General features: G+C 40.9%; 1 pseudogene; it reads left to right on the top strand.

Annotated features, from left to right (window-relative positions):
• Positions 1–3,738: 3,738 nt before the first annotated feature.
• Positions 3,739–6,126, top strand: LOC119358062 (annotated as a pseudogene).
• Positions 6,127–25,713: the final 19,587 nt, after the last annotated feature.

Genomic DNA, 25,713 nt, shown 5'->3' with positions numbered 1-25,713 from the left:
TAAAATTTCTCTTGAGGTTGATTCTTTAAAGCTTAGATCTATTCCTCCTAAGCATGATATCAATGAGTCTCTCAAATCCATGAGAATTTCCATTTATGATTGCAAGGAAAGAACCACTAGGATGCGTGCTTCCAAAGATGCCTTTATTAAAGCGTGTTCTTCCAATACCTATGAAAATCAAGATGAAGATCTAAAAGTTATTGATGTGTCCCCTATTAAATCTTTATTTTGCAATATGAATCTTTATGAAACTGAATATGATCTTCCTTTACCTAGAAGATGTTCTAAAAATTCGGAGTATTTAGATCTTAATGATGAAATTGATGAAAGTGGGATTGAAAGAAATAAAAATCTAGATGTTGCTAAACCCACTGTATTGGATTTTAAGGAATTTAATTATGAAAGTAGCTCTTTAATCGATTGTATTTCCTTGTTGCAATCCGTGCTAAATTCTCCACATGCTTATAGTCAAAATAAAGCCTTCACCGAACATATTGTTGATGCCTTGATGCAATCTTATGAAGAAAAACTTGAGTTGAAAGTTTATATCCCTAGAAAACTCTATGATGAGTGGGAACCAACTATCAAAATTAAAATTAAAGATCATGAGTTTTATGCTTTGTGTGATTTGGGTGCTAGTGTCTCTACTATTCCCAAGACTTTGTGTGATTTGCTAGATTTCCGTAATTTTGATGATTGCTCTCTAAACTTGTATCTTGCGGATTCCACTATTAAAAATCGCGCACTACAGCCAAAGTTTCTGTCCTACACCGTACAAACGAACAAGCATTGTAAACATCCTAAAGGCAAACCTTGGCACATTATTTTTATAATACAATGGAATTGTACAAGGGGATAATTATTTTTGTTGAAAAGGTTCTGTAATCAAGATTCACAAAGTTTCCCTGAGCATGAACAAAGTTCAAGGCTAGCTCCCACTTCAACAATGCTTGTCTTTCTCACTTTCGCTTCTCTTTTTGAAAAGTTTTGGGTTCCCCTCTTTATTTTTGTTGTTTTAAAACTATATAAAAGCACTCAACATAAGTAAATGACTCTCTAAAACTTCTGGGTTGTCTCCCTGGGAGCGCTTTCTTTAAAGCCATTAAGCTAGGCATATAGTGCTCAAGTAATGAATCCACCCGGATTCCAAGGTATATCAAAGCCAATTTTAATTAACAATGATTTGTAATTTAGTAGTGAGCACAAAGTAACATATATCATGCAACAATGAAGTCTAACTCTCATGCTATGCATCGGCATGTCATAAAAGAACAATTCATGCACACAAGGTAATGGCCAATGCATAGTATAAATAGTTTCTTACAATTTTATCGTGTGGGAAACATACAGAGGTGGAGATATAGTTCCTCTCTCATAATAATTGCAAGTAGGAGCAGCAAGCACATGCATATTATATCTATCAGAATCATCATGTGTAGTAGTAAAAGGTAACCCATCAATATAATCCTTAATAAGCACAAACTTCTCCGATATAGTGTAGTTTGAAGAATTCAAAAGGATAATAGGACTATCATGTGTGGGTGCAATAGCAACAATTTCATGTTTAACATAAGGAACTATAGCAAGTTCATCTCCATAAGCATAATTCATATTTGCATCTTGGCCACAAGCATAGCAAGCATCATCAAAAAGGGATATTTCAAAAGAATCAACGGGATCATAGCATTCATCCTTCAGTAAGCACAAAGGGAAATTAAACAATGTATGAGTTGAAGAGTTACTCTCATTAGAAGGTGGGCACGGGTGATCAATCCGCTCTTCCTCCTTTTGTTCTTCGCTCTCCTCCTCATCTTTTTCATCCAATGAGCTCACAGTTTCATCAATTTCTTGTTCCATAGATTCCTGCAAAATATTAGTCTCTTCTGGGACAGCGGAGACTTTCTCAATAAACGCATCAATATCGGAATTGTATTCATAATTATCATAACGATATTTAAGGATAGCTAAATTTTCAGGTCTGTAGACAGCATCATAAAGATTTTCATATTCTTTGAACATAGATTCAATTTCATAATCAGCCATAAAAGCAACAAATTCTTCTATTTGTTACACATCATATTAGTCATATATACCTCTAGCATAAGAAGCCAAAGTTTCATTATCATTAAATTCACATGAAAAGGGAAGGTGGGAGCCTTCATCCTAGAGCAACAAGTATAATCATATCTCAAGCATAGTTGCCTAGCATACTAATACAACATATAAATTTGATCCCATAATAGTTTCCCTTTTTGAGTCAAGCAATAATCCCTAAAGTATTCACGTTGATCCAACGTGTCTCCCATTACCAAATTGAATGGGGTTTTCTCTGGATTATCAAAGTAGTACATAATATCTGTCACATAATGAGCATCGAGGGTTTTAGGAGGTTCCTCATCTCCATGAGCAGCAAGTACACCTAATTTTTTTGGTATTTCGTGTTCCATATCCATAACTAAAGATAAAGAACAACTAAGAACAACAAATAAAAATTACTTAGTGATAAAGCAAACAAGCACACACGAGAATATTCACCCCCTCTATTGCTCCCCGGCAACGGCGCTAGAAAAAGGTCTTGATAACCTAGAAGTATAGGGGATCGCAACAGTTTTCGATAAGTAAGAGTGTCGAACCCAACGAGGAGCTAAAGGCAGAACAAATATTCCCTCAAGTTCTATCTACCACCGATACAACTCTACACATGCTTGATGTTCGCTTTACCTAGAACAAGTATGAAACTAGAAGTACTTTGTAGGTGTTTTTGGATAGGTTTGCAAGATAATAAAGAGCAACTAAATAAAAATTAGGGGTTGTTTAGATAAAGACACAACTAAGTTAGTTTTAGTAAAGAGCTTTTTGTTACGAGAAAGTTATTTGTCCCTAGGCAATCGATAACTAGACCGATAATCATTATTGCAATTTTATATGAGGGAGAGGCATAAGCTAACATACTTTATCTACTTGGATCATGTGCACTTATGATTGGAACTCTAGCAAGCATCCACAACTACTAAAGATCATTAAGGTAAAACCCAACCATAGCATTAAAGCATCAAGTCCTCTTTATCCCATACGCAACAACCCCCTTACTCGGGTTTGTGTTTCAGTCACTCACGCAACCCACTATAAGCGAATCATGAACGTATTGCAACACCCTACAGCGGGGATCCCTCACGCTTGCGCTACACGAAGAGCACCATACACTACTAGGGAAAACCTTATACACAGAAGTTTATCAGTAGCGCGGTTTAAAAATGGGCGCTACTGCTAATTAGTTGTAGCGAGGGGTATAAAAACCATGCTATTACTAAGTTGATAGTAGTAGCGAGGGGTATAAACCCGCGCTGCTACTAAATGGTCTCCAACAATGCCCCCGGGATAGGCCATAGTGGTAGCGAGGGGTATAAAACGGGCGCTACTACTAAGTAAGTAGTAATAGCGCAGGTAAGACCCCCACGCTACTACTAAGCGTGTCCACCCCGGTCCGATCCACACTCCCACCCCACCACCACCTCCCACCCGTCCCACACCACCCACACCCCGTCTGTCTCAAAAAAAACGCAGCCCGATCCAGATCCCCAACCTCCTCTCCTGTCCCAACCCACTCGCCGCTGGCCTCCCTTCCACCTCCTCTCCTCCGTCCGTCTGCCCCCATGCCCCCCGCCGCGTGCGCCACGCCGGCGGCCGCGCGCCCGCCGCTCCTCGTCTCGTGCCGCTGCCCGCCCCGCCCCGGCCGCGATGCCAGCAACGAAGCCGTCCCCGCCCACCAGGTCCGGGATCCCGCCGTGGTACGACCTCGACGCCAAGTGGGACGCCTGCCTTGACCTCTCCATCCGCCGCGTCGCCTACTCCTCCCTCGTCGGCGCCTTCGGAGGCCTCATCCTCTTCCGTAAGCCCCAACCCCCTCCGCCTCACCTCTCCATTCCCCTCGCTGCATCACAAGATCTGTTCGCCCCGCCTCCGTGGGTATCTCATGATCTAGGGTTGCACGAAAATAATGCTCGTGTTCCATCTCGATTGGCCTAATCTGATGAGGGATTCCCTAGCTGCATAGGTAGGGCGTGCTCCTCCAGGAAAAAACATTTGGGAACGTTACTAATGCGCATGCCCTACTTTAGGGTGTTGTAGATTGATTGTTTCCTGCGCGATTGGAGCCCCAAATTTGCGTCGAGTGCTCTGAGATTCCGATGATTGTAAGAAAAAAATCGCTTACGTTTTATTTCCTGTATGTTTGTATTCTGCAGAGGCCAGAGTCTCATTTCAATTGATTCGTCAGCTAGTGTATGAATAGCAGGACGTGCTTGAATTGGGCTAGGCTATGTGATGGCTTTGACTGTTAGCCAAGGAAACTTTTTTTTGTGATTTTATTGGTGTGAACAATGCTTTCCTAGTGTTAGTCATGCTCTCGGAATGGTTATGGTGAATCATGGTTCTGAAAATAATTCAGTCTTACCATCATTTCCTCGTGTCTGGTATTTTTTAGAGAAAGAACAATGCTTTGTCTGATTGGGATTGTGGTATTCAAGAAAAATGCATGAATAATTGCTAGGCAAACTGCTTACACCATATAGGTTGCAGTATGTGGAGTCCTAAGTCAGTTTCATTCTCGAACTTTAGGGGCTTGTCCATTGATGTCTATGTGATGCTTGTTATCAGCTAATCTCAAACTGTTTCCCTGCATCCTATTCTGTTGAATAACTTGGAGTCCTTTTATTTGTATCCAGAATGAGTTTGATTTCACAAGTTCTATAAAGTAAGCAATGCAACTTGTTACTGTGTATCTGATGTTGGTAAGGGAACTATTAAAAAAGTTATTTGGCTATGTGAATTGTCTGTTTTCCACCCGATAATCCATAATTATTAGTTTGCCTAGCAATTATTCATGCAATTTTCTTGAATGTTCTCAAATTTTATAATCTTATTTACTTGTTAATTATTCAGAGTTGGCATATGCCGAAAGAAACACTTTGAGAAGAACTCAAATTTACACTTCATGAAGTAATTGTCACTAAATCTATGGTCTAATGCATGTTTGTGACTTGTGTTATTTTATACAGGCAGCCCAACAACCCGCTGGGCATCAGTTGCACTTGGAGCTGGTGTGGTGATAGGGTTTGCGTTCACCAAACTGGTCGGCCCCTGAATGCTCATACATATTCAATGGTTCTCCTCCAAAGTGGGGAAAGGTAAGCATTTCTCTTCTCCCCCTTACCCTCTGTTCGTCTCCTTCCTCCGATTGCTTGCTGCACCACAGCAAGTAATTATTTTTTCAGAGAGGAGAAGAGGAGAGGTCTTGCAATCCAACTTACCTGTATTCTTGAACAAATGAAGCACAATACTTTGCAACACCTCAAGTTTCAAACTGAATAAATTACGTTGGCCACCTGTATTTACAAAATTTACCTTGTACATGCATTGTGCTTGTCTTTCGTTAGTTAGCAACTCAACTCGACTCATGCTGGTGGCAAGATTTGAAATCACTCTAGTGCAGTTTGCATCTTTGTAACTGAACATGTTATAACATCAATATTAACAGTAAAAAATGGACTCTGTATGTGTAGTATAAGCAAGTTCAAGTGATTTTGCGAATCTGCTTTCCTTCGGTTATGCCTAAGATTTCACAATCATTTTGTATTTAGTTTAGAAACTGAAAAATGAAGAGAGTTGCCTTTCCTTTTGTTATACATGTAGCCATGTGCTTGACACCACCTGATGCGTGTGTTTTGTGCTCCTATCTGCTTGTCAAGCAGAAATCTGCTGCTGTGATAGGAGGACGACGAGGCGAGTGGCTGCTCCGACCCTGCTACTGCCCACACTATAGAAGGTCCTCTCTCTCTCTCCCTCTCTCTCTCTCTCTCGTTTTTTATTCCTCTATCCGATGAGAGTTTGGTGCAACCTACCTCATAGTTGTACCCTTGGTAGAGTGATTTGTTTGACATGTTGTTGATCTGAAGTAAAACCACTTAATCATCCTCTTCCTTTTTTTTAAAACAAACCAGTCTTGTCATTGTTTCCCCGTGTATGGTAATTTGAAGAAAGAACAACGCTATTCCTGTCTGGGATTGTGGTCTGTTGGGGACTTGAACACTACTCTGTTCTTCAAAATTACAGTGTGTTTGCTCCTAGTGCTCAATCATATTCTGTCCTAGATCGTTATCCACCTAGGCCGTTGATCTGCATAATGCAGACTTTCATTGTAATATGTAAGATGTGTATGATATGTTTCGAATATGATCGATGGTAAACTTACTGACTTACTGATTCCTGAGTTCTATCTTGATGCTTTTTGTTCCAAGTGTTAAGAAGGAATTGATAGGGCTGTCATATGATTTTGTTTAATCTTTGCTAATGTGAATTGTGAAATGTTGGTTAAACTTAATATGATCATCACCAAACTCTCCACCTCAGTTCTGTTTTAGTAGTGACGCAAACTGCTTACAGCATATAGGCTGCAGTATGTGGAGTCCTAAGTCCAAAAAAGAGGTCTGGACACGTTTATTATTATAGTTATTACTTGGTAAATCTAGTAAGAACAAGTAAGAACTAGTAAGAGTTAAATCAACTGTGTGGGTAGCATTAACAAAGGTGCTCCTGTGTCGTGCTGCTACGTACTTGGTAGTTCGACCTTCTCCACCTATTAGTAAGCTCCGCCACCGAACGTAGCTCTTGTGCTGTGTTGCTATTCTAGCCAAAGGTTTTCTCTCAATTTATGCACTTTTCTGTTGAGTTCCTTTGTTTTAAACTATGAGATATGCCTATATTTAATTCTGAAATCTCAATGCAATTTTATGTTGTTGCAAAAGGTAATTTTGGGAAAATTTCCATTGCTACAGGATAATGAGATGTTGAAGCGGCAGACGGAATCCATGACACCGAAGTGCAATTGCGGCAAATTATCTCTATTTTTCCTTCTCATTTTTCTTATTATTGGAGTGAGAACAGGTAGAATGAGGAACTGTGTGATAGTAGATACAAAGAAACTTATGTTTGCAATTGTTAATGACATACATACTTGCATGTTCTTTAAAGTGGTCAATCGTGAGTACCAATGCATAATGATGGGGTTTTGGCTCATTTATTGGCTTCGGTGTCCAGTTAACCATGAAATAGGACCCATGTCAATTATGTATGCTCTTACTGGATGTGTTCTAATGCTGGTGTAATAATGTGTACTGGTTTATTTTTTTTAATTTCTAATAAGTTAGTAGTGGCGTGGGGAGGAAACTGAGCGCTACTAGTATAAATGATACTAGTAGAGTTTGTTGTTAACCCATGCTACTGCTATTTCATTAGTAGTAGTGCGTGTACGTAATAGCAGTAGCGTGGGTGGCACACGCTACTACTACCAAAGTTAGTAGTAGCGCGGGTTTAACCCACGCTACTACTAACTATTAGCTGTAGCGCCTTATTGGTAGCGCGGGTGCCCGCGCTGCTGATAGGCCTAAAACCCGCGCTGCTGCTAGGCTTTTCCCTAGTAGTGATAGGACAGCACCAATAATAAAACATGCAACTCAAACAAATCTTGATCATCAAATAGCCCATAGGACAAAACTAATCTACTCAAACATCATAGGATAGCCATACATCATTGGGAAATAATATATAGCGTTGAGCACCATGTTTAAGTAGATATTACAGCGGGTAAGAGAGAGGTTACACCGCTGCATAGAGGGGGGAAGAGTTGGTGATGATGGCGGTGAAGTTGTTGGTGAAGATTGCGGTGATGATGATGGCCACGGCAACGTTCCGGCGCCATCGGAAGAGAAGGGGAGGGGGGCCCTTCGTCTTCTTCTTCCTTGACCTCCTCCCTAGATGGGAGAATGGTTTCCCCTCTGGTCCTTGGCCTCCATGGCGTGGGATGGGCGAGAGCCCCTCTGAGATTGGATCTGTCTCTCTGTCTCTCTCTGTTTCTGCGTTCTCGGATTCTTCCCTTTCACCGTTTCTTATATTCCCGGAGATCCGTAACTCCGATTGGGCTGAAATTTTAACATGATCTCTATCCGGATATTAGCTTCCCTGCGGCGAAAGAAGGGCACCAACTACCTTACGGGGTGGCCATGAGGGTCAGGGGCGCGCCCAGGGGGGTGGGGCGGGCACCCTGCCTCATGCCTCCCTTGGGCACCGTCTCGCGTGGATTTTTCTTCCCAGAAATCATATATATTCCAAAAAAATCTCCGTCAGTTTTATCCCGTCTGGACTCTGTTTGATATGGATATTCCGTGAAACAAAAAACATGCAACAAACAGGAACTGGCACTGGGCACTGGATCAATATGTTAGTCCCAAAAATAGTATAAAAAGTTGCCAAAAGTATATGAAAGTTGTAGAATATTGGCATGGAACAGTCAAAAATTATAGATACGACGGAGACGTATCAATTCATCATCAAGAAGATCCTAAGAGCTTTGGATGGAAAATATGATACCGTATGCACATTGATGCAAATGACGCCCAGTTACAAAGATCTCAAGCCAATGGAAGTCATTGGTAGAATTGTTGCTCATGAGATGTCGCTCAAGGATAAAGAAGAGCTTCACAACAAGTCGAGTGGTGCTTACAAAGCTTCATGTGAAGCTCCTATGTCATCAAGTGAGAAACAAGTCTTCAATGAAGAATTGAGCCTAATGGTGAAGAACTTCAACAAGTTCTACAAGAGTAGAAGCAAAGAAAGAAGTTCCAAGTCAAGGTCCTACAATGACAAAAGATCTTCTAGTAGTGATCGCAATTGCTACAATTGTGGAAGACCCAAACACTACTCAAGTGAGTGGATGGCTCCCTACAAAAGAAGAGAAGACTAGCCTAAAAGGAGAATCAAAAGAGAAGAATCACCACCAAGAGAAAGAAGGGGTAGAGACGATCGTTATGAACGAAGACCCTCTCGCAGAAGCAAGGATTCAGAAAGGAAGGACAAGTCATCAAAGAACTACACAAGATGAAGACATCAAGCTCATGTTGGTTAATGGGTATCCGGTTCCGACTCCGACAACCCCTCCGAGAGAAGCTATCACTCTGACTCTGAATATACTCAAGATAAAGGTGTTGCCGGTCTTGCACTTGTGTCATCCAACTCCTACGACATATTTCTTCACCAAATGAAGGGATTGGAAGATGCTTCATGGCTAAAGGTCCAAAGGTATCACACCCCAAGTATGTTGATTTCAATAGTGATAAAGATGATTTGCTAGGTGATGATGATTTACTTGTTGACAACTCTAGTGATGAAAACTATGAGAAACTTGCTATTAATCATGCTAATCAAGATAAAACGAATGACAATGATAAGAAGGAGATTGGGCGTCTAACTAAAGAACTAAACACTATTAAGTTAGCTCATGAAACTACCTTAGAAGATCATCGACAGCTTTTAAAAAACTCATGAGAAGCTACGCTTTGAAAAGCTCAATCTAGAGTAAGAGCATTGGTTCTTAAAAGAAATCAATGATGATCTTCGTAAGAAAAGTTCTCCTTACATTGCCAATCGTCTACTCTTGTCTACTTACATGCCACAAGTAAAATCTAGCAACAAGAGTAAGAAAGTTTCTTCTTCTAGTAGTAACAATAATCATGATAAATCCAATGTTGTTGCTTCTAGTAATTCTCTTGATTCCACTAATGATTCTCTTAGCCAAGTTACACTTGAGCAAGAAAATAGCTTATTGAAGGGAATTATAGAGAAAGGTGTTTACAAAAGCCTTGCCGGGAATAAGCAATTTGAGGAAATTGTACACAAGTGATACGTCCATTTTGTATTATGTTTTCTTACTATTATTTACAATGTTTCTATCCATAATAATGCTTTTTGGAGTAATTCTAATGCCTTTTCTCTCATAATTTGCAAGGAACACTCCAAGAGGGAGAATTCCGGCAGCTGGAAATTTGGACCTGGAAAAGCTACGTCAGGCCACCTATTCCGCACAACTCCAAATGGGCTGAAACTTTATGGAGATTTTTTATGGAATATATAAGAAATATTGGAGCCAATAAGTACTAGAAGGGGGGCCAACAGGTGGGCACAACCCACCTGGGCGCGCCCTGGTGGGTTGTGGCCTCCTCGGCCCACCTCCAGTGCCCATCTTCTGGTATATAAGTAGTTTTGACCTAGATAAAATCGCAATAATACTTTCGGGACGGAGAGCCGCTGCCTCGAGGTGGAACTTGGGCAAGAGCACTTTTGCCCTCCGACGGAGCGATTCTGTCGGGGGAACTTCCCTCCCATAGGTGGAAACCATCGTCATCATCATGACCAACAACTCTCCCATATTGGGGAGGGCAATCTCCATCTCCATCAACATCTTCACCCACACCATCTCATCACAAACACTAGTTCATCTCTTGTATTCAATTTGTTATCAAAACTATAGATTGTTGCTAGGGGGTGGCTAGTAGTGTTGATTACAACTTGTAGTTGATTACTATATGGTTTATTTGGTGGAATATTATATGTTAAGATCCATTATGCATATTAATACCCCTCTAATCATGAGCATGTTTGTTGATTGTGAGTAGTTACCTTTGTTCTTGAGGTCACGGGATAAATCATGTTGCAAGTAATCATGTGAATTTGATATGTGTTCGATATTTTGATAGTATGTATGTTGTGATTCCCTTAGTGGTGTCATGTGAACGTCGATTACATGACACTTCACCATGTTTGGGCCTAAGGGAATCCATTCTGGAGTAGTAAATAGATGGTGGGTTGCGAGAGTGATAGAAACTTAAACCCCAGTTTATGCACTATTTCGTAAGGGACCGATTGGATCCTAGAATTTAGTGCCATGGTTAGGATTTATCCTTAATACTTTTCTGTAGTTGCGGATGATTGCGGGAGGGTTAATCATAAGTAGGAGGTTTGTTCAATTAAGAATAGAACCTAAGCACCGGTCCACCCACATATCAAATTATCAAAGTAGCGAACACAAATCAAACCAACATGATGAAAGTGACTAGATGAAATACCCGTGTACTCTCAAGAATGCTTTGCTTATCATAAGAGACCGTTTTGGCCTGTCCTTTGCCTCAAAAGGATTGGGCTACCTTGCTGCATACTTGTTAAAATTATCGTTACTTGCTCGTTACATATTATCTTGCTACCAAACTACTCGCTACTTACAATTTCAGCACTTGCAGAAACTACCTTACTGAAAACTACGTGTTATTTCCTTCTGCTCCTCGTTGGGTTAGACACTCTTACTTATCGAAAAGAGATACAATTGATCCCCTATACTTGTGGGTCATCAAGGCTATTTTCTTGCACTGTTGCCGGGGAGTGAAGCGCCTTTGGTAAGTGGAATTCAGTAAGGAAACAATTATATAGTGTGCTGAAATTTATTGTCACTTGTTACTATGGAAAACAATCCTTTGAGGGGTTTGTTCGGGGTATCTTCACCTCATCCGGAACCACAATTAATTACCCCTCAACCTACATCACCTACTTAAAATATTGAATATGAAATTCCTTCGGGTATGATAGAACAACTGCTAGCTAATCCTTATGCAGGAGATGGAACCGAACATCCTGATATGCACTTGATACATGTGGAACAAACTTGTGGATTATTTAAGCTTGCAGGTTTACCCAGGGATGAAGTTATGAAAAAGCTTTTCCCTTTATCTTTGAAGGGAAAAGCATTGGCATGGTATAGGCTATGCGATGATATTGGATCATGAATTGGAATCATTTAAAATAGGAGTTTCACCAAAAAAATATCATATGCATCTAGTTCATCGTGATCGGAATTATATATATAATTTTTGGCCTCGTGAAGGAGAAAGTATCGCTCTAGCTTGGGGGAGGCTTAAGTCAATGTTATATTCATGCCCCAATCATGAGCTCTCAAGAGAAATTATTATTCAGAATTTTTATGCTCAACTTTCTCGTAATGATCAAACCATGCTGGATACTTCTTGTGCTGGTTATTTTATGAAGAAGACTATTGAATTCCGGTGGGATCTTTTGGAAATAATTAAATGCAACTCTGAATATTGGGAACTAGGCGAAGGTAAAGACTCAGGTATAAAGCTTAAGTATGATTGTGTTAAATATTTTATGGATAACGATGCTTTTCAAAAGTTTAGCACTAAATATGGACTTGACTCTGAGATAGTAGCCTCCTTTTGTGAATCCTTTGCTACTCATGTTGAACCGCCTAAGGAGAAGTGGATTAGATATCAACCACCTATTAAAGAAGAAATTAAAGAACCGTAACAGTTAAAGAAGAAACCATACTTTATAATGTTGATCCAGTTGTTCCTACAGCTTATTTTGAGAAACCTCCTTTTCCTGTTAGGATAAAGGAACATGCTAAAGTTTCAACTGTGGTTAACAAAAGCTTTGTTAGAACACTTAAACCAGATGAACAAATTAGAGTTGAACCTAATATTGATATAGTTAAAGATCTCTTGGAAGAACATGTGGATGGGCATGTTATCTACTTCTGTGAAGAAGTTGCTAGAATTGCTAAACCTAATGGAAAAGATAAACATAGACCTGTTGTTGGCATGCCTGTCATTTCAGTTAAAATAGGAGATCACTGTTATTATGGCTTATGTGATATGGGTGTTAGTGTGAGTGCTATTCCACATAAGTTATATCAAGAAATTAGGGCGAAAATAGCACCTGTTGAGATAGAAGCTGTGTTTTGATTTTCGGTTTGAGCTTTTTTTCGCCCTAGGCCGAGATGGCCGAATTTCGGCCATTTTCAAAAAATTCGGCTGAAATTTGACCAAATTTTGACTGTAATTTGACTTAAATTTGACCAATATTTGCCAAATTTGAGCAATTTCGGCCTAAATATACTTTTTGCCTCAGGCCGAGATGGCCGAAATTCGGCCGAAATCCACTTTTTGCGGCCGAAAATCAAAACACAGGATAGAAGACATAGATGTTACTATTAAACTTGAAAATAGAGACACTATATCACCAGTTGGGATTGTCAGAGATGTTGAAGTCTTGTGTGGGAAAACAAAATATCCTACCGATTTTCTTGTTCTTGGTAATCCACCTGATGACTTCTGTCCCATTATCTTTGGTAGACCTTTCTTGAACATAGTTAATGCTAGGATAGATTGCCAGAAACAAAATGTGGAAGTTAGCTTTGGTGATGAGTCTCATGAGTTTAATTTTTCCAAGTTTAGTAGAAATTTTCATGAAAAATAATTGCCTAGTAAGGATGAACTCATTGGTCTTGCTTCTATTGTTGTGCATGCCACCTACTGATCCTTTAGAGCAATACTTGCTAGACAATGAGAATGATTTACATATGCATGAAAGAAATGAAATAGATAATATTTTCTTCGAACAACGTCCTTTACTTAAACACAATTTGTCTATTGAAACTCTAGGAGGTCCTCCTCCACCTAAAGATGATCATGTGTTTGAATTGAAACAATTACCAGACACTTTGAAATATGCTTAGCTAGATGAAAAAAAGATATATCATGTTATTATTAGTGCTAACCTTTTAGAACATGAAGAAGAAAGATTATTGAAAGTTCTAAGGAAGCACCGAAATGCTATTGGATATACTCTTGATGATTTAAAGGGTGTTAGTCCCACTCTATGTCAGCACAAAATTAATATGGTACCTGATGCTAAACCAGTTGTTGATTGCCAACGACGGTTGAATCCAAAGATGAAAGAGGTGGTAAGAACGGAAATATTAAAACTTCTAGAAGGAGGTATAACCTATCCTATAGCTGATAGTAGATGGGTCAGTCATGTTCATTGTGTCCCTGAGAAAGGAGGTATAACTATTGTTCCTAATGATAAGAATGAACTTATTCCACAAAGAATTGTTACAGGCTATATAATGGTAATTGATTTTAGAAAATTAAATAAAGCAACTAGAAAAGATCATTACCCCTTGCCTTTTATTGATCAAATGCTTGAAAGATTATCTAAGCACACACACTTTTGCTTCCTTGATGGATATTCTGGCTTGTTACGAATACCCGTTTCTCAACCTGATCAAGAAAAGACCACTTTTACTTGTCCTTTTGGAACCTATGCTTATAGACGTATGCCTTTTGGTTTATGTAATGCACCTGCTACCTTTCAAAGATGCATGATGGCTATATTCTCTGACTTTTGTGAAAAGATTGTTGAGGTTTTCATGGATGACTTTTCTGTTTATGGGAAGTCTTTTGACGATTGTTTAAGCAATCTTGATCGAGTTTTGCAGAGATGTGAACAAACAAATCTTGTCTTGAATTGGGAGAAGTGCCACTTTATGGTAAATGAAGGCATTGTCTTGGGTCATAAAATTTCTGAAAAAGGTATTGAAGTGGACCAAGCTAAGGTTGATGCATGTCCTAAGGACATCAAAGGTATTTGTAGTTTCCTAGGTCTTGCTGGTTTCAATAGGAGGTTTATTAAAGACTTCTCTAAAATTTCTAGGCCTCTCACTAATCTTTTGCAAAAGGACATTCCTTTTGTTTTTGATGATGATTGTTTAGAAGCCTTTGAAACACTCAAGAAAGCTTTAATTACTGCACCTATTGTCCAACCACCTGATTGGAACTTGCCTTTTGAAATTATGTGTGATGCTAGTGATTATGCTGTTGGTGTTGTTCTAGGACAAAGAGTTGATAAGAAATTGAATGTTATTCATTATGCTAGTAAAACTCTAGACGGTGCTCAAAGAAATTATGCTACTACTGAAAAGGAATTCTTAGCAGTGGTGTTTGCTTGTGATAAGTTTAGACCTTATATTGTTGATTCTAAAGTAACTGTTCACACAGACCATTCTGCTATTAAATATCTTATGGAAAAGAAAGATGTTAAGCCTAGACTTATTCGTTGGGTTCTTTTGTTACAAGAATTTGATTTGGATATTATTGATATAAAAGGAGTTGAGAACCCCGTAGCTGATAACTTGTCTAGACTTGAAAATGTGCTTGATAACCCACTTCCTATTGATGATAGTTTTCCTGATGAGCAGTTAGCTGCAATAAATGTTGCTAATGGTACTCCTTGGTATGTTGACTATGCTAATTACATTGTTGCTAAATATTTGCCACCTAGCTTTACGTATCAGCAAAACAAAAAATTCTTCTATGATTCAAGACATTACTTTTGGGATGACCCACATCTTTATAAAGAAGGAGTAGATGGTATTTGTCGGGGATATACCCCACGGTATGACCCGGCCGGACTTGGCACTTCACTGATGACCCACCGGAGGACTGGCGACTCACGGGTCTAGCGGTTCACTGGTCAGACGACTCAAATATGACCCCCACAGCAGGTCACATAGAAGACTAGGCCCAAGGCCCAGTAGGCCGGCTCATATTATCGTGGGCCGGCTTAAGATAGAAGGCATGAGGAATATTTCCTTTACGAGGAAATAAGACCCGTACTTGTATCCGACATGTAATAGAGAATAAGTTGGTTCTAATCCTAATAGGAATCTACCTGTAAGCCGCCCCTTCAACTTATATAAGGAGGGGCAGGCTCCCCAAAGAGGGACAAGCAACAAGAAACAATATCTAGGGCTAGACACAAAGAGGAGAGCCAGCTTACGGCGACTCCCTCATAATCATAATGAGACCTAGCCACAAACAGCATGTAGGGTGATTATCGGATGATGTTTCTCGGGGCCCGAATCTGTCTAAATCCTCATCTTATGTATTGCTTCTCTCGATTCCGCTCAACCCCTTCAAGCTACCACATAGATGTGTTGGCCTCACGACTAAGTCCTTACACTAGGACATCTGCCGTGACAATTCCACGACAGTAGTATTATACGTTGTGTACCTGAGCATGAACAGTGAAAAATCCTACGGAAATGTCACTCCGAGGCTTATGGAGGGCATCATGCTAGAGATAGAACTACTCACAAGGTATTGCAGTCTGGATTTTATTGGCCTACTCTCTGTAAGGATGCTCGTAAGTTTGTCTCATCTTGTGATGAATGTCAAAGATTAGGTAATATTGGTAAGCGTCAAGAAATGCCTATGAATTATTCACTTGCCGTTGAACCATTTGATGTTTGGGGGTTTGATTACATGGGACCTTTTCCTTCCTCTAATGGGTATACAAATATTCTGGTTGCTATTGATTATGTTACTAAATGGGTAGAAGCTATTCCAACTAGTAGTGCTGATCACCACACCTCTATTAAAATGCTTAAGGAAGTTATTTTCCCAAGGTTTGGAGTCCCTAGATATTTAATGACTGATGGTGGTTCACACTTTATTCATGGTGCTTTCCGTAAAATGCTTACCAAGTATGATGTTAAACAAAGAATTGCATCACCCTATCATCCTCACTCTAGTGGTCAAGTTGAACTTAGCAAAAGAGAAATAATATTAATTTTGCAAAAGACTGTCAATAGGTCCAGGAAGAATTGGTCTAAGAAATTAGATGATGCACTTTGGGCTTATAGGACAACATATAATAAGCCTATGGGTATGTCTCCTTACAAAATGGTTTATGGAAAGGCTTGTCATTTGCCTCTTGAGTTAGAACATAAAGCATACTGGGCAGTTAAAGAAATCAATTATGATTTCAAACTTGCCGATGAAAAGAGGTTATTTGATATAAGCTCATTAGATGAATGGAGAACCCAAGCATATGAAAATGCAAAGTTATTTAAAAAAAAGTTAGAAGATGGCATGACAAAAGAATTCAAAAATGTGAGTTTAAAGTCAGAGAATATGCTCTTTTGTACAACTCTCGTTTCATATTCTTTGCAGGAAAACTCCTCTCCAAATGGGAAGGCCCCTACATCATCGAGGAGGTTTACCGGTCCGGTTCCATCAAAAATAAATAATTCCGAAGGTACTAACCCGAAGGTTGTCAATGGACAACGAATAAAGCATTATATCTTAGGTACGCCTATTAATGTTGAAAGCAATATTATGCAAACTTTGGCACCAGAAGAACTCATAAAAGAATCCTTAAGGAACACTCCAGAATTGTCAAAATAAGGAGGTACGTGATATGGTAAGTAAACTGACTCCAAAAAATTTGCAAAATTATATTTTCCGAGTTTTGGAATATTTTAAAATTTTGGAAATAAAGAAACATTCAGGAAGCGTCCCCTAGTGGGCACAATACACCAGGGCGCGCCAGGCTCGCCTGGCGCGCCCAGGTGGGTTGTGCCGACCTGGGACACCTCCCATACTCCGTTTTTCTTCCATATGCTTGTCCTCCAAGATAAAAAAAATCTATATATACTTCCCGAACCCATTAACCACCGTATCACGGAGAAAATCCTCTGTTTTCTTTTCTTGCTATTCCTGGTTAGATTTGTCAAGATGGGCATCATGTCTTCTTGTTCCTCCAACCACATGGAAGAAGATGCTTGGCTGATGAAGATCGAGACGAAGATGGAGGAGCCCACGGACGCTATCAAAGGAGAAGGGAAAGGAAACTAACGTGGATCCATCCCCAGTGGCAACACAAGCACTGTTGTCCAAGGAGGAGGAGGAAGATATCCTTAAACCCTGTCTTACTCACCTTACTCATGCAGATATTAAAGCTTTTCATGATTTTGAATTGGTTCACATACAAAATAAGTGTCTCGCTCGCGAAAATATTCCGCATCAAGAGCATATCATCTATCTTCGAGCGTCATCCATCGGTTGCAAGATCTCTTGGCCCTTAAACACAAGATTGCTTCATCACCACCATCACCTTCTTCACCACCAAAGGAGAACTGAGTATTGGGTATGGGAACTCCCCTTGGCTTCCGCCAAGCTTGGGGGAGGTGCCCCGGTACCGTATCATCCCACTATCTTTTTACTTCTACTTATCTTAGTTAAATCTTTTGCTTAGAAGAATAAAGTTTAGTTCCATCTTTTCTTATTTTTGAGTTTGCTTAGTGATCTATCATTGTTATCGTGTGCAAGTTATATAATGAAGTTAGTTTGAGTTTTTTCTTTCCTTATTTTCATGTTGCAAATAAAGAAAAGAAATAAGAAGGAAAGAAAAAGTGAAAGGAAATAAATAAAAGAAGGGAAATAAGTTAATAAGATTATATACTAATCCTATGGTAGGTGATAGCACCACATAAGGAAAAGTATAGGTAAGAAAATTCTATTAGAGATTGACAAACATAGCATTCGTCAATGATGCAACTCATGAAAGAATTAATAAGGGAAGATAAGATTCACATATAGATATACTATCCTAGAAATCTTTTGTGATTGTGAGCCCTCATCAAAATATTATATGCCAAAATTGTTGACGTTGGACAAAGAAGACAACTTAATGGTTTATGTTTGTTTATATTCACATAGAAGTCATATTGTCATAGATCCTTTAACATGTGATGCTTGCCCCCTATCTTTGCTAGCCAAAAATTCTGTACTAAGTAGAGATACTACTCATGCATCAAAAAACCCTTAAACCCAAATCTTTTTCAAGTGTGCACCATACCTACCTAGGGATTGAACAAGATCCCTCAAGTAAGTTGTCATCGGTGCAAAAAGGCAATAAAAATTGCTTCTAAATATGTGAGATCTTTTAGTGCAAGAGAAAATTGAGCGTTGCATGAACTTGGATGACAACGAATAAAAGCGACAGACTGCATAATAAAGGTTGTCATCTTAAGGGGAAATGTAACGTGACATTCTTTTGCACTAAGGGGTTGAGCATGCAAACAAATAAGTACATGGCAACCTCTTCTTCCCTCTGCGAAAGGCCTATCCTTTACTTTTATGCAAAGAGTCAAAGTTTTCCTTCTATTCCTTTTTATTCTCTCTTTTGGAAAGCATCATGTGGTGAGGAAAGATCTAGGCACATATGTCCAGTTGAATATAGACATCATGAGTTATTATTGTTGACATCACCCTTGAGGTGAGCATGTTTAGAGGCGAAATTATAAGCCCCTATCTTTCTATGTGTCCGACTGAAACGTTTTATTCATGGGTACAAGGTGAGTGTTAGCAATCATAGAAGACTATATGATGGTTGAGTTTGTGGACTTGCTTTAAAGGCTCCGACATGTGACTCTTCCTGAAAAGATGATGAATTGTAGTTGCAAAGTTGATTGAGAACATAGTTTGTTGGTTTCTAATAAAGTTTTTGCTTTATACTTCGATTGCGTGATGAACTATTACTTATTCATGAGAAGTATATGATGCAAGTCCTATGATAAAAGTCATATGTTTAATTTTGTTGATGTTATAATAATCAACATGATGCTTCTATGTTCGTATTTTGTTTTTCTCGACACCTCTCTCTCTCTCGAAGCATGTGGACATGTTTTTCAATTTCGGTTTTCGCTTGAGGACAAGCGAGGTCTAAGCTTGGGGGAGCTTATACGTCCATTTTGCATCATGTTTTCTTACTGTTATTTACAATGTTTTTATCCATAATAATGCTTTTTTGAGTAATTCTAATGCCTTTTCTCTCATAATTTGCAAGGAACACTCCAAGAAGGAGAATTCCGGCAGCTGGAAATCTGGACCTGGAAAAGCTACGTGAGGCCACCTATTCTGCACAACTCCAAATGGGCTGAAACTTTACGGAGATTTTTTATGGAATATATAAGAAATATTGGAGCCAATAAGTACCATAGGGGGGCCACCAAGTGGGTACAACCCACCTGGGCGCGCCAGGCCCCCTTGGCGCGCCTTGGTGGATTGTGGCCTCCTCGGCCACCTCCGGTGCCCGTCTTATGGTATATAAGTGGTTTTGACTTAGAAAAAATCACAATAATACTTTTGGGATGGAGCACCGGCGCCTCGAGGTGGAACTTGGGCAGGAGCACTTTTGCCCTCTAGCGGAGCGATTTTGCCGGGGGAACTTCTCTCCCGGAGGGGGAAATCATTGTCATCATCATCACCAACAACTCTCCCATCTTGGGGAGGGCAATCTCCATCGACATCTTCACCAGCACCATCTCGTCTCAAAACCTTAGTTCATCTCTTGTATTCAATCTTGTTACCGGAACTCTAGATTGTTGCTAGGGGGTGACTAGTAGTGTTGATTACAACTTGTTGTTGATTACTATATGGTTTATTTGGTGGAAGATTATATGTTCAGATCCATTATGCATATTAATACCCCTCTGATCATCAGCATGCTTGTTGATTGTGAGTAGTTACCATTGCTCTTGAGGTCACGGGATAAATCATGTTGCAAGTAATCATGTGAATTTGATATGTGTTCGATATTTTGATAGTATGTATGTTGTGATTCCCTTAGTGGTGTCATTTGAACGTCGATTACATGACACTTCACCATATTTGGGCCTATGGGAATGCATTGTGGAGTAGTAAATAGATGGTGGGTTGCGAGAGTGACAGAAACTTAAACCCCAGTTTATGCACTATTCCGTAAGGGACCGATTGGATCCTAGAATTTAATGCTATGGTTAGGATTTATCCTTAATACTTTTTTCGTAGTTGCGGATGCTTACGGGGGGTTAATCGTAAGTAGGAGGTTTGTTCAAGTAAGAATAGCACCTAAGCACCAGCCCACCCACATATCAAATTATCAAAGTAGCGAACACAAATCAAACCGACATGATGAAAGTGACTAGATGAAATTCCCGTGTACCCTCAAGAACGCTTTGCTTATCATAAGAGACTGTTTTGGCCTGTCCTTTGGCTCAAAAGGATTGGGCTACCTTGCAGCACACTTGTTACAATTATCGTTACTTTCTCGTTACAGATTATCTTGCTACCAAACTACTCGCTACTTACAATTTCAACACTTGCAGACACTACCTTACTGAAAACTACTTGTCAGTTCCTTCTGCTCCTCGTTGGGTTCGACACTCTTACTTATGGAAAAGAGCTACAATTGATCCCCTATACTTGTGGGTCATCAGCAAGCAAGGAAGGCACTAGAAGAATCAAGGTGTTGGTTTTGAACGCAAGTTCAATGCCATTGGAGTTGAGTAGGGAGAAGATCAATACCGCAAGATGAAGTTTGTTCCTCAACAAGAGATGTATGATCCCACTTATTTCAAAGGGACACAAGCTCAAGATGATCTTCCACCACAAGACTACAAGCTAAAAGGCAAGGATAAGCTTCAAGAGGAGATTGATGCATTTGAAGAAGCTCCTAAGGCCTTGGTCAAGTGGGTTCCCAAGACTACATCAAGTTCTACTTCACCAAGTACAACTACAACTCCAAGGATTCCCATCAAGATGATCCCAAAGAAGAAGAACTAGAGATTTCTTGAGGGTGACTCCGCCAACATACTTCACTCATATTCATTTGGCTAGGACAAGTGCACTCAACTTTCACATCTTGCACAAGTTCAAGGAGTCACAAACCCTCTTGTTGGTAAGACAAGGGACAAGGTAACCTAATGCATTGATGGACAACATCATGTGTGGATTTCACTCTATGTCTATGGATATCCTTGTATGTTCCTTATGGGACTAACCCATGTAGGTATTGAAAGTGCAACTCACTCCAATGGATTGCTCCAAATGATCTACATCAACATAGAGCATCTACATCTTCAACACCTACATGAAGTCATCATCGACAAAACCCAAGGTTAGTTCATCCCTCTTAGGGGGAATACCACATCTAGGGGGAGCTTTGCTCTGAGCTAAAGCAACTCTAATGGTGTGAACACAACAATGCTTTATGTAAAAGTGGTAACCACACTTGTGCTTAAACGATGAGTATGACCTACGATCAAATGTTCTCATTTGACTCCTCAGTCAATATACTCATATATAGATGACCTAGTCATCGCCAATTTCTTGATAGATACTAGAGTGTTTGTGCTTGCTTTGTTACATATTTTATTTGCTATCTTATTGTGTGAGCATGTTGGTTGCATATTTTTCTCATTGGAGGACATCCATTTGTTGTTTTGCTTGTTTGGTCTTTTTCTTTTGCCCAAATGCATGGACAAGAATGCCTAAGAACTCCCTCTAGATATCTATGCTTTTCCCATCTCAAACTCAATTCATGCTACATCACAAAGTTTGAACAAGTCGAATTTGGACCCTCCGGGTGAGAAGTACTCGGAGTCACCGATCCGTCAAGGCTTAACTTCTAGAACCACTTAGTGCATTTCGGTCTGACCAATCCATTCCATTCGGTCATAACGAGTTCATTAAGTTGATCTAGGTTTTTTATCTCGGTGCAACCGATTAGAACCCTTCGGTCACACTGAGATGCAACAACTGCTTCTGACTCTGCATCTCGGTGCCACCAAGTCGTTCCACTCGGTCACACTGACTGGATATATATATCTGGGTCAAAAATTTGGACATTTCTCTGAACCCCTTCGCCCGCGCCTATCTAGCTCTGCCGACTCGAGGTCTCCGGATCGTCTTCTCGTCGCCCGCGACCTCCTGCTGTTGGTGTTCACCGCCGTCAACGGGAATCTTCGTTGTTGTTGTCACCGTAGCGGGTTCATCACCAAGCTAGGGTATGAACCCGACCCTTTGTGCTCTCCCCACTCCGACTCTTAGCACAAAGATTAATGTCAATATTCTTGCCACGATTGAAACGACTCTATCCACTGCAAAACTCCATTATATTACATTTGATGCAAAACTTTAGGTTTAGGTTTCCACTGAACTCATCTCGGACCGACCGATATTAGGATTTCGGTCTCACCGATTTGGCCTAGGCCATTGCACAAGTACTACTCGGTCTGACCGAAGTGTACGAATCGGTGTGACCGAATTTACATTCTCTGTGAAACCCTGGCATCTCAGGGTCACCGAACTGTGTCTCGATTTGACTGATTTCACCAGTTTAGACTCTAAAGCTGCTTCGGTGTCACAAAGTTTGTAATATCGGTAGCTCCGAAATGCTTTCTGTAGAAAACTAAAACTAAGTTTTTTACTCATTTATTTTGCAAAATGGTTGTGCTTTGTGATACTCATTGTCACGGCCCTAGAGTATTGCTTGTAATTAGTTGCATTCGCATCCATGCATCATGTTTGTGTTTAAATGAATTTGAAATGGGGATGCTCAAACCCTAGCACCAGATGAAATTCAACTAGGTTCAAATTCAAATCTTTTCAGTGAACCAAAATGCCCTCCAGAAAAGTTCATGATTTTTGATTAAGGTGAAAACCTCTGCCAAAAAAATGATGAACATATTTTTAGGACATTCTGGATTTTTGAATTAACTCATATTGTATTTGAATTGGGGCAATTAAATTCTATAAGTATTTTAAATGCTCTAATAATTCTGAAAATAGTTGAGGGCTGTTGGGAATAATCCAGTATGTGCCCACAATTTATTTCAGGATTTTATAAAGTGGTTTAGTATTTTACTAAATCCAAAAAAACAAAGACAGAAAATAGAAAACACAAATAAAGAGAGAGAGAGAGAGGTTACATGTGGCTTACCTGGCGCCCACTTGGCCCAGCGCTGGCGGCCCAGCCCACCTTCCCATTGCCAGTCGTCATCAACCTCTACCTACTGGCAGAGGCGAGACAATGCAACGTGCGCCCGCATGCCACGCTACCTCCCTGCCTCCCTGCCGTGCTGGTGAGCAGGACAAACTCGCGGGAGACGTCCGGATCGAGCAGACGTCCCCCACGCCTCCCCCTCGCTCCTCCTCGTTCGATCCCCGCCATGGCCGAGACCACCATGACCGCAGCGTCGTCGTTGTCGCAGCCATCGCCTTCCCCTCGTCCCCTTGACATGCCCAAGAGCTTCGCCTCGACACCCCCGTCCTCTACGTCGAGCCACGCACCAACGGGTGCCCTAGAACGCCCTCTTTGCCGTCGTCTTCAAGCTCGAGCGCCGGAGATCGCGACCGCCGTCCCGTCGACTCCAGAGCCTCCCCCGAGCCGCCGACCTTCTCTTCGACTTCTTAGTGAGCCTCTCCGTCGTTCCCCTCTACTTCCTGTGTCAATTTCTCCCTCTAGCTAGCTTCGCCGTCGCGGCCGAGAGCTTTGCTCTGCCGGCCACGTAGCCGTCGCAGCCACAGCTGCTGCCACCTGCATTTGAGCGCGTGGTTGTGCTCAGTGTGGTCCCAGGAGCCCAGAACAAGCATCCGTTCGTCCTCCCATCCACCGTAGCATTGTTTCCGTCGAGGTCCGAGCTCTGGCTACCGCACCGGCCATCCCCGCCATCGTTCTCGTCCACCCCGGCTCACGCTAGCCGCACCGTTGGACGCGGAGGAGCCTCAGCTGCACGTAGAGCCCCACTGCCATCCATTTTGTCGCCGGAGGGTAAACCCCGAGCATCGTCACCGTCTTTGGACGTTGCCGGCGGCTAACCGCCGACGTAACCGGCCATTAGGGCCTAAGCACACTACTAACTACCCCCTGGGGTCAATGACAGCCAGGCCCCACCGCCTAACTTACTGGCTAACTAAAATAGATTTAGATTAATCTAATTCTACTAGACCCACGCATCAGCATTGACTTTGATGACGTAGCCGTTGACTGGTCCCACCTATGTGTGACTCGAGCCAACATTGTGAGGCTGACCAGTGGGACCCACTGGTCAGGTTTGACCTGGACCGGCCCGGTTGACCCGCTGACATCACAGTGTCGTCATGCTGATGCAGTAATCACTTTTCTTGATTTTAAATAAATCTAAACGATTTATTTATTTTCAGAAAATATCCTAAACTTCTAAAAATCATAGAAATTCAACCGTAACTCCAAATGAAATAATTTATATATGAAAAATTATTAGAAAATGCAATCAAACCATCTGTATCATTTACATGCATGTTGGAACAACTTACAGTTGCTGAATAGGGCAAATCAAATGTTTGGCATTTAAATTATCACATATGGAGTTTGAATTTGAACCTTTGGTTCAAACCAACTTCATTTCAACTATTGCTAGCTACATTAGCTCAAATTACAACATATTGCCATGTCATGATCATGCATCATACTGTTGCATTGCATTGATTGTGTTCCTTTTCTGTTTGTCGGTGTTGTTCCCCCTCAGTAGATGTTGTTCCGGCGATGAGATCGATGACACCGATGAAGAAATATACTATCTTCAGAAGTGCCAGGCAAGCAAACCCCCTTGTTCATTCCAATACAACCCCAATCTCTCGCTCCTGCTCTCTTTTACTGCATTAGGACAATAACGATTCAACTGTTACATGCTGCGGTAGTTGAACCCCTTTCCTCTGCATGACCTATCATTGCCACAGTAAATAGATGAAATCCACTAGCATGAGTAGGAGTTGTTTGAGCCCTGATGTGCCTACTCATTCATGATTGTTGTCATGCCTGCTACTGCTTAGAGTTGAGTCAGGTATGATTCATCGAGGATGAATTGGAATGGTGATGAACATGTTCTACTGGGTGTGAGCTAAGTGTGTGAACACGATTTGGTAAAGGTAGCGGTGAGAGGCCATGTAGGAGTACATGGTGGGTTGTCTCAATGAAACCGTCCTCAGGAACTGAGTTTTGTGTTTGTGATCCATGAACAGTTACTACCACACATTGGGTTCCGGTAACTCGACCCCTCTTGGCTTATTAATCGCCTCGATCTCTGTCCAGGAGTTGCAACTAGTTTCTGGTGTTTGTAGGATATGTATTGGGGGCCATGCGCAGTGCAGATCCTAGGGGTGGGCTATGTTGCAGTAGAGACACGAGGCACGATGTACCGAGCAGCCCGTTTGGTGCCTTGGGAACCCTGCTCTATTCGTTTGGGGACGTGAGCGAAACCCCGGCCGGATCTCCTTGCGGATGGAACCCGAATAGGCGATAAACCTGGACTAGAGACTTGTGTGGTTAGTCAGGTCATGGCGGACTCCCTCGACGGGCTTCCACTTGAAGGTTGTCGAGATACACGAC

The sequence above is a fragment of the Triticum dicoccoides genome, chromosome 2A (genome assembly GCF_002162155.2).
Source record: "Triticum dicoccoides isolate Atlit2015 ecotype Zavitan chromosome 2A, WEW_v2.0, whole genome shotgun sequence".
Lineage (NCBI taxonomy): Eukaryota > Viridiplantae > Streptophyta > Magnoliopsida > Poales > Poaceae > Triticum > Triticum dicoccoides.
Note: the sequence above shows the minus strand (reverse complement) of the source record. Positions and strands in the feature narration are given on the sequence as shown.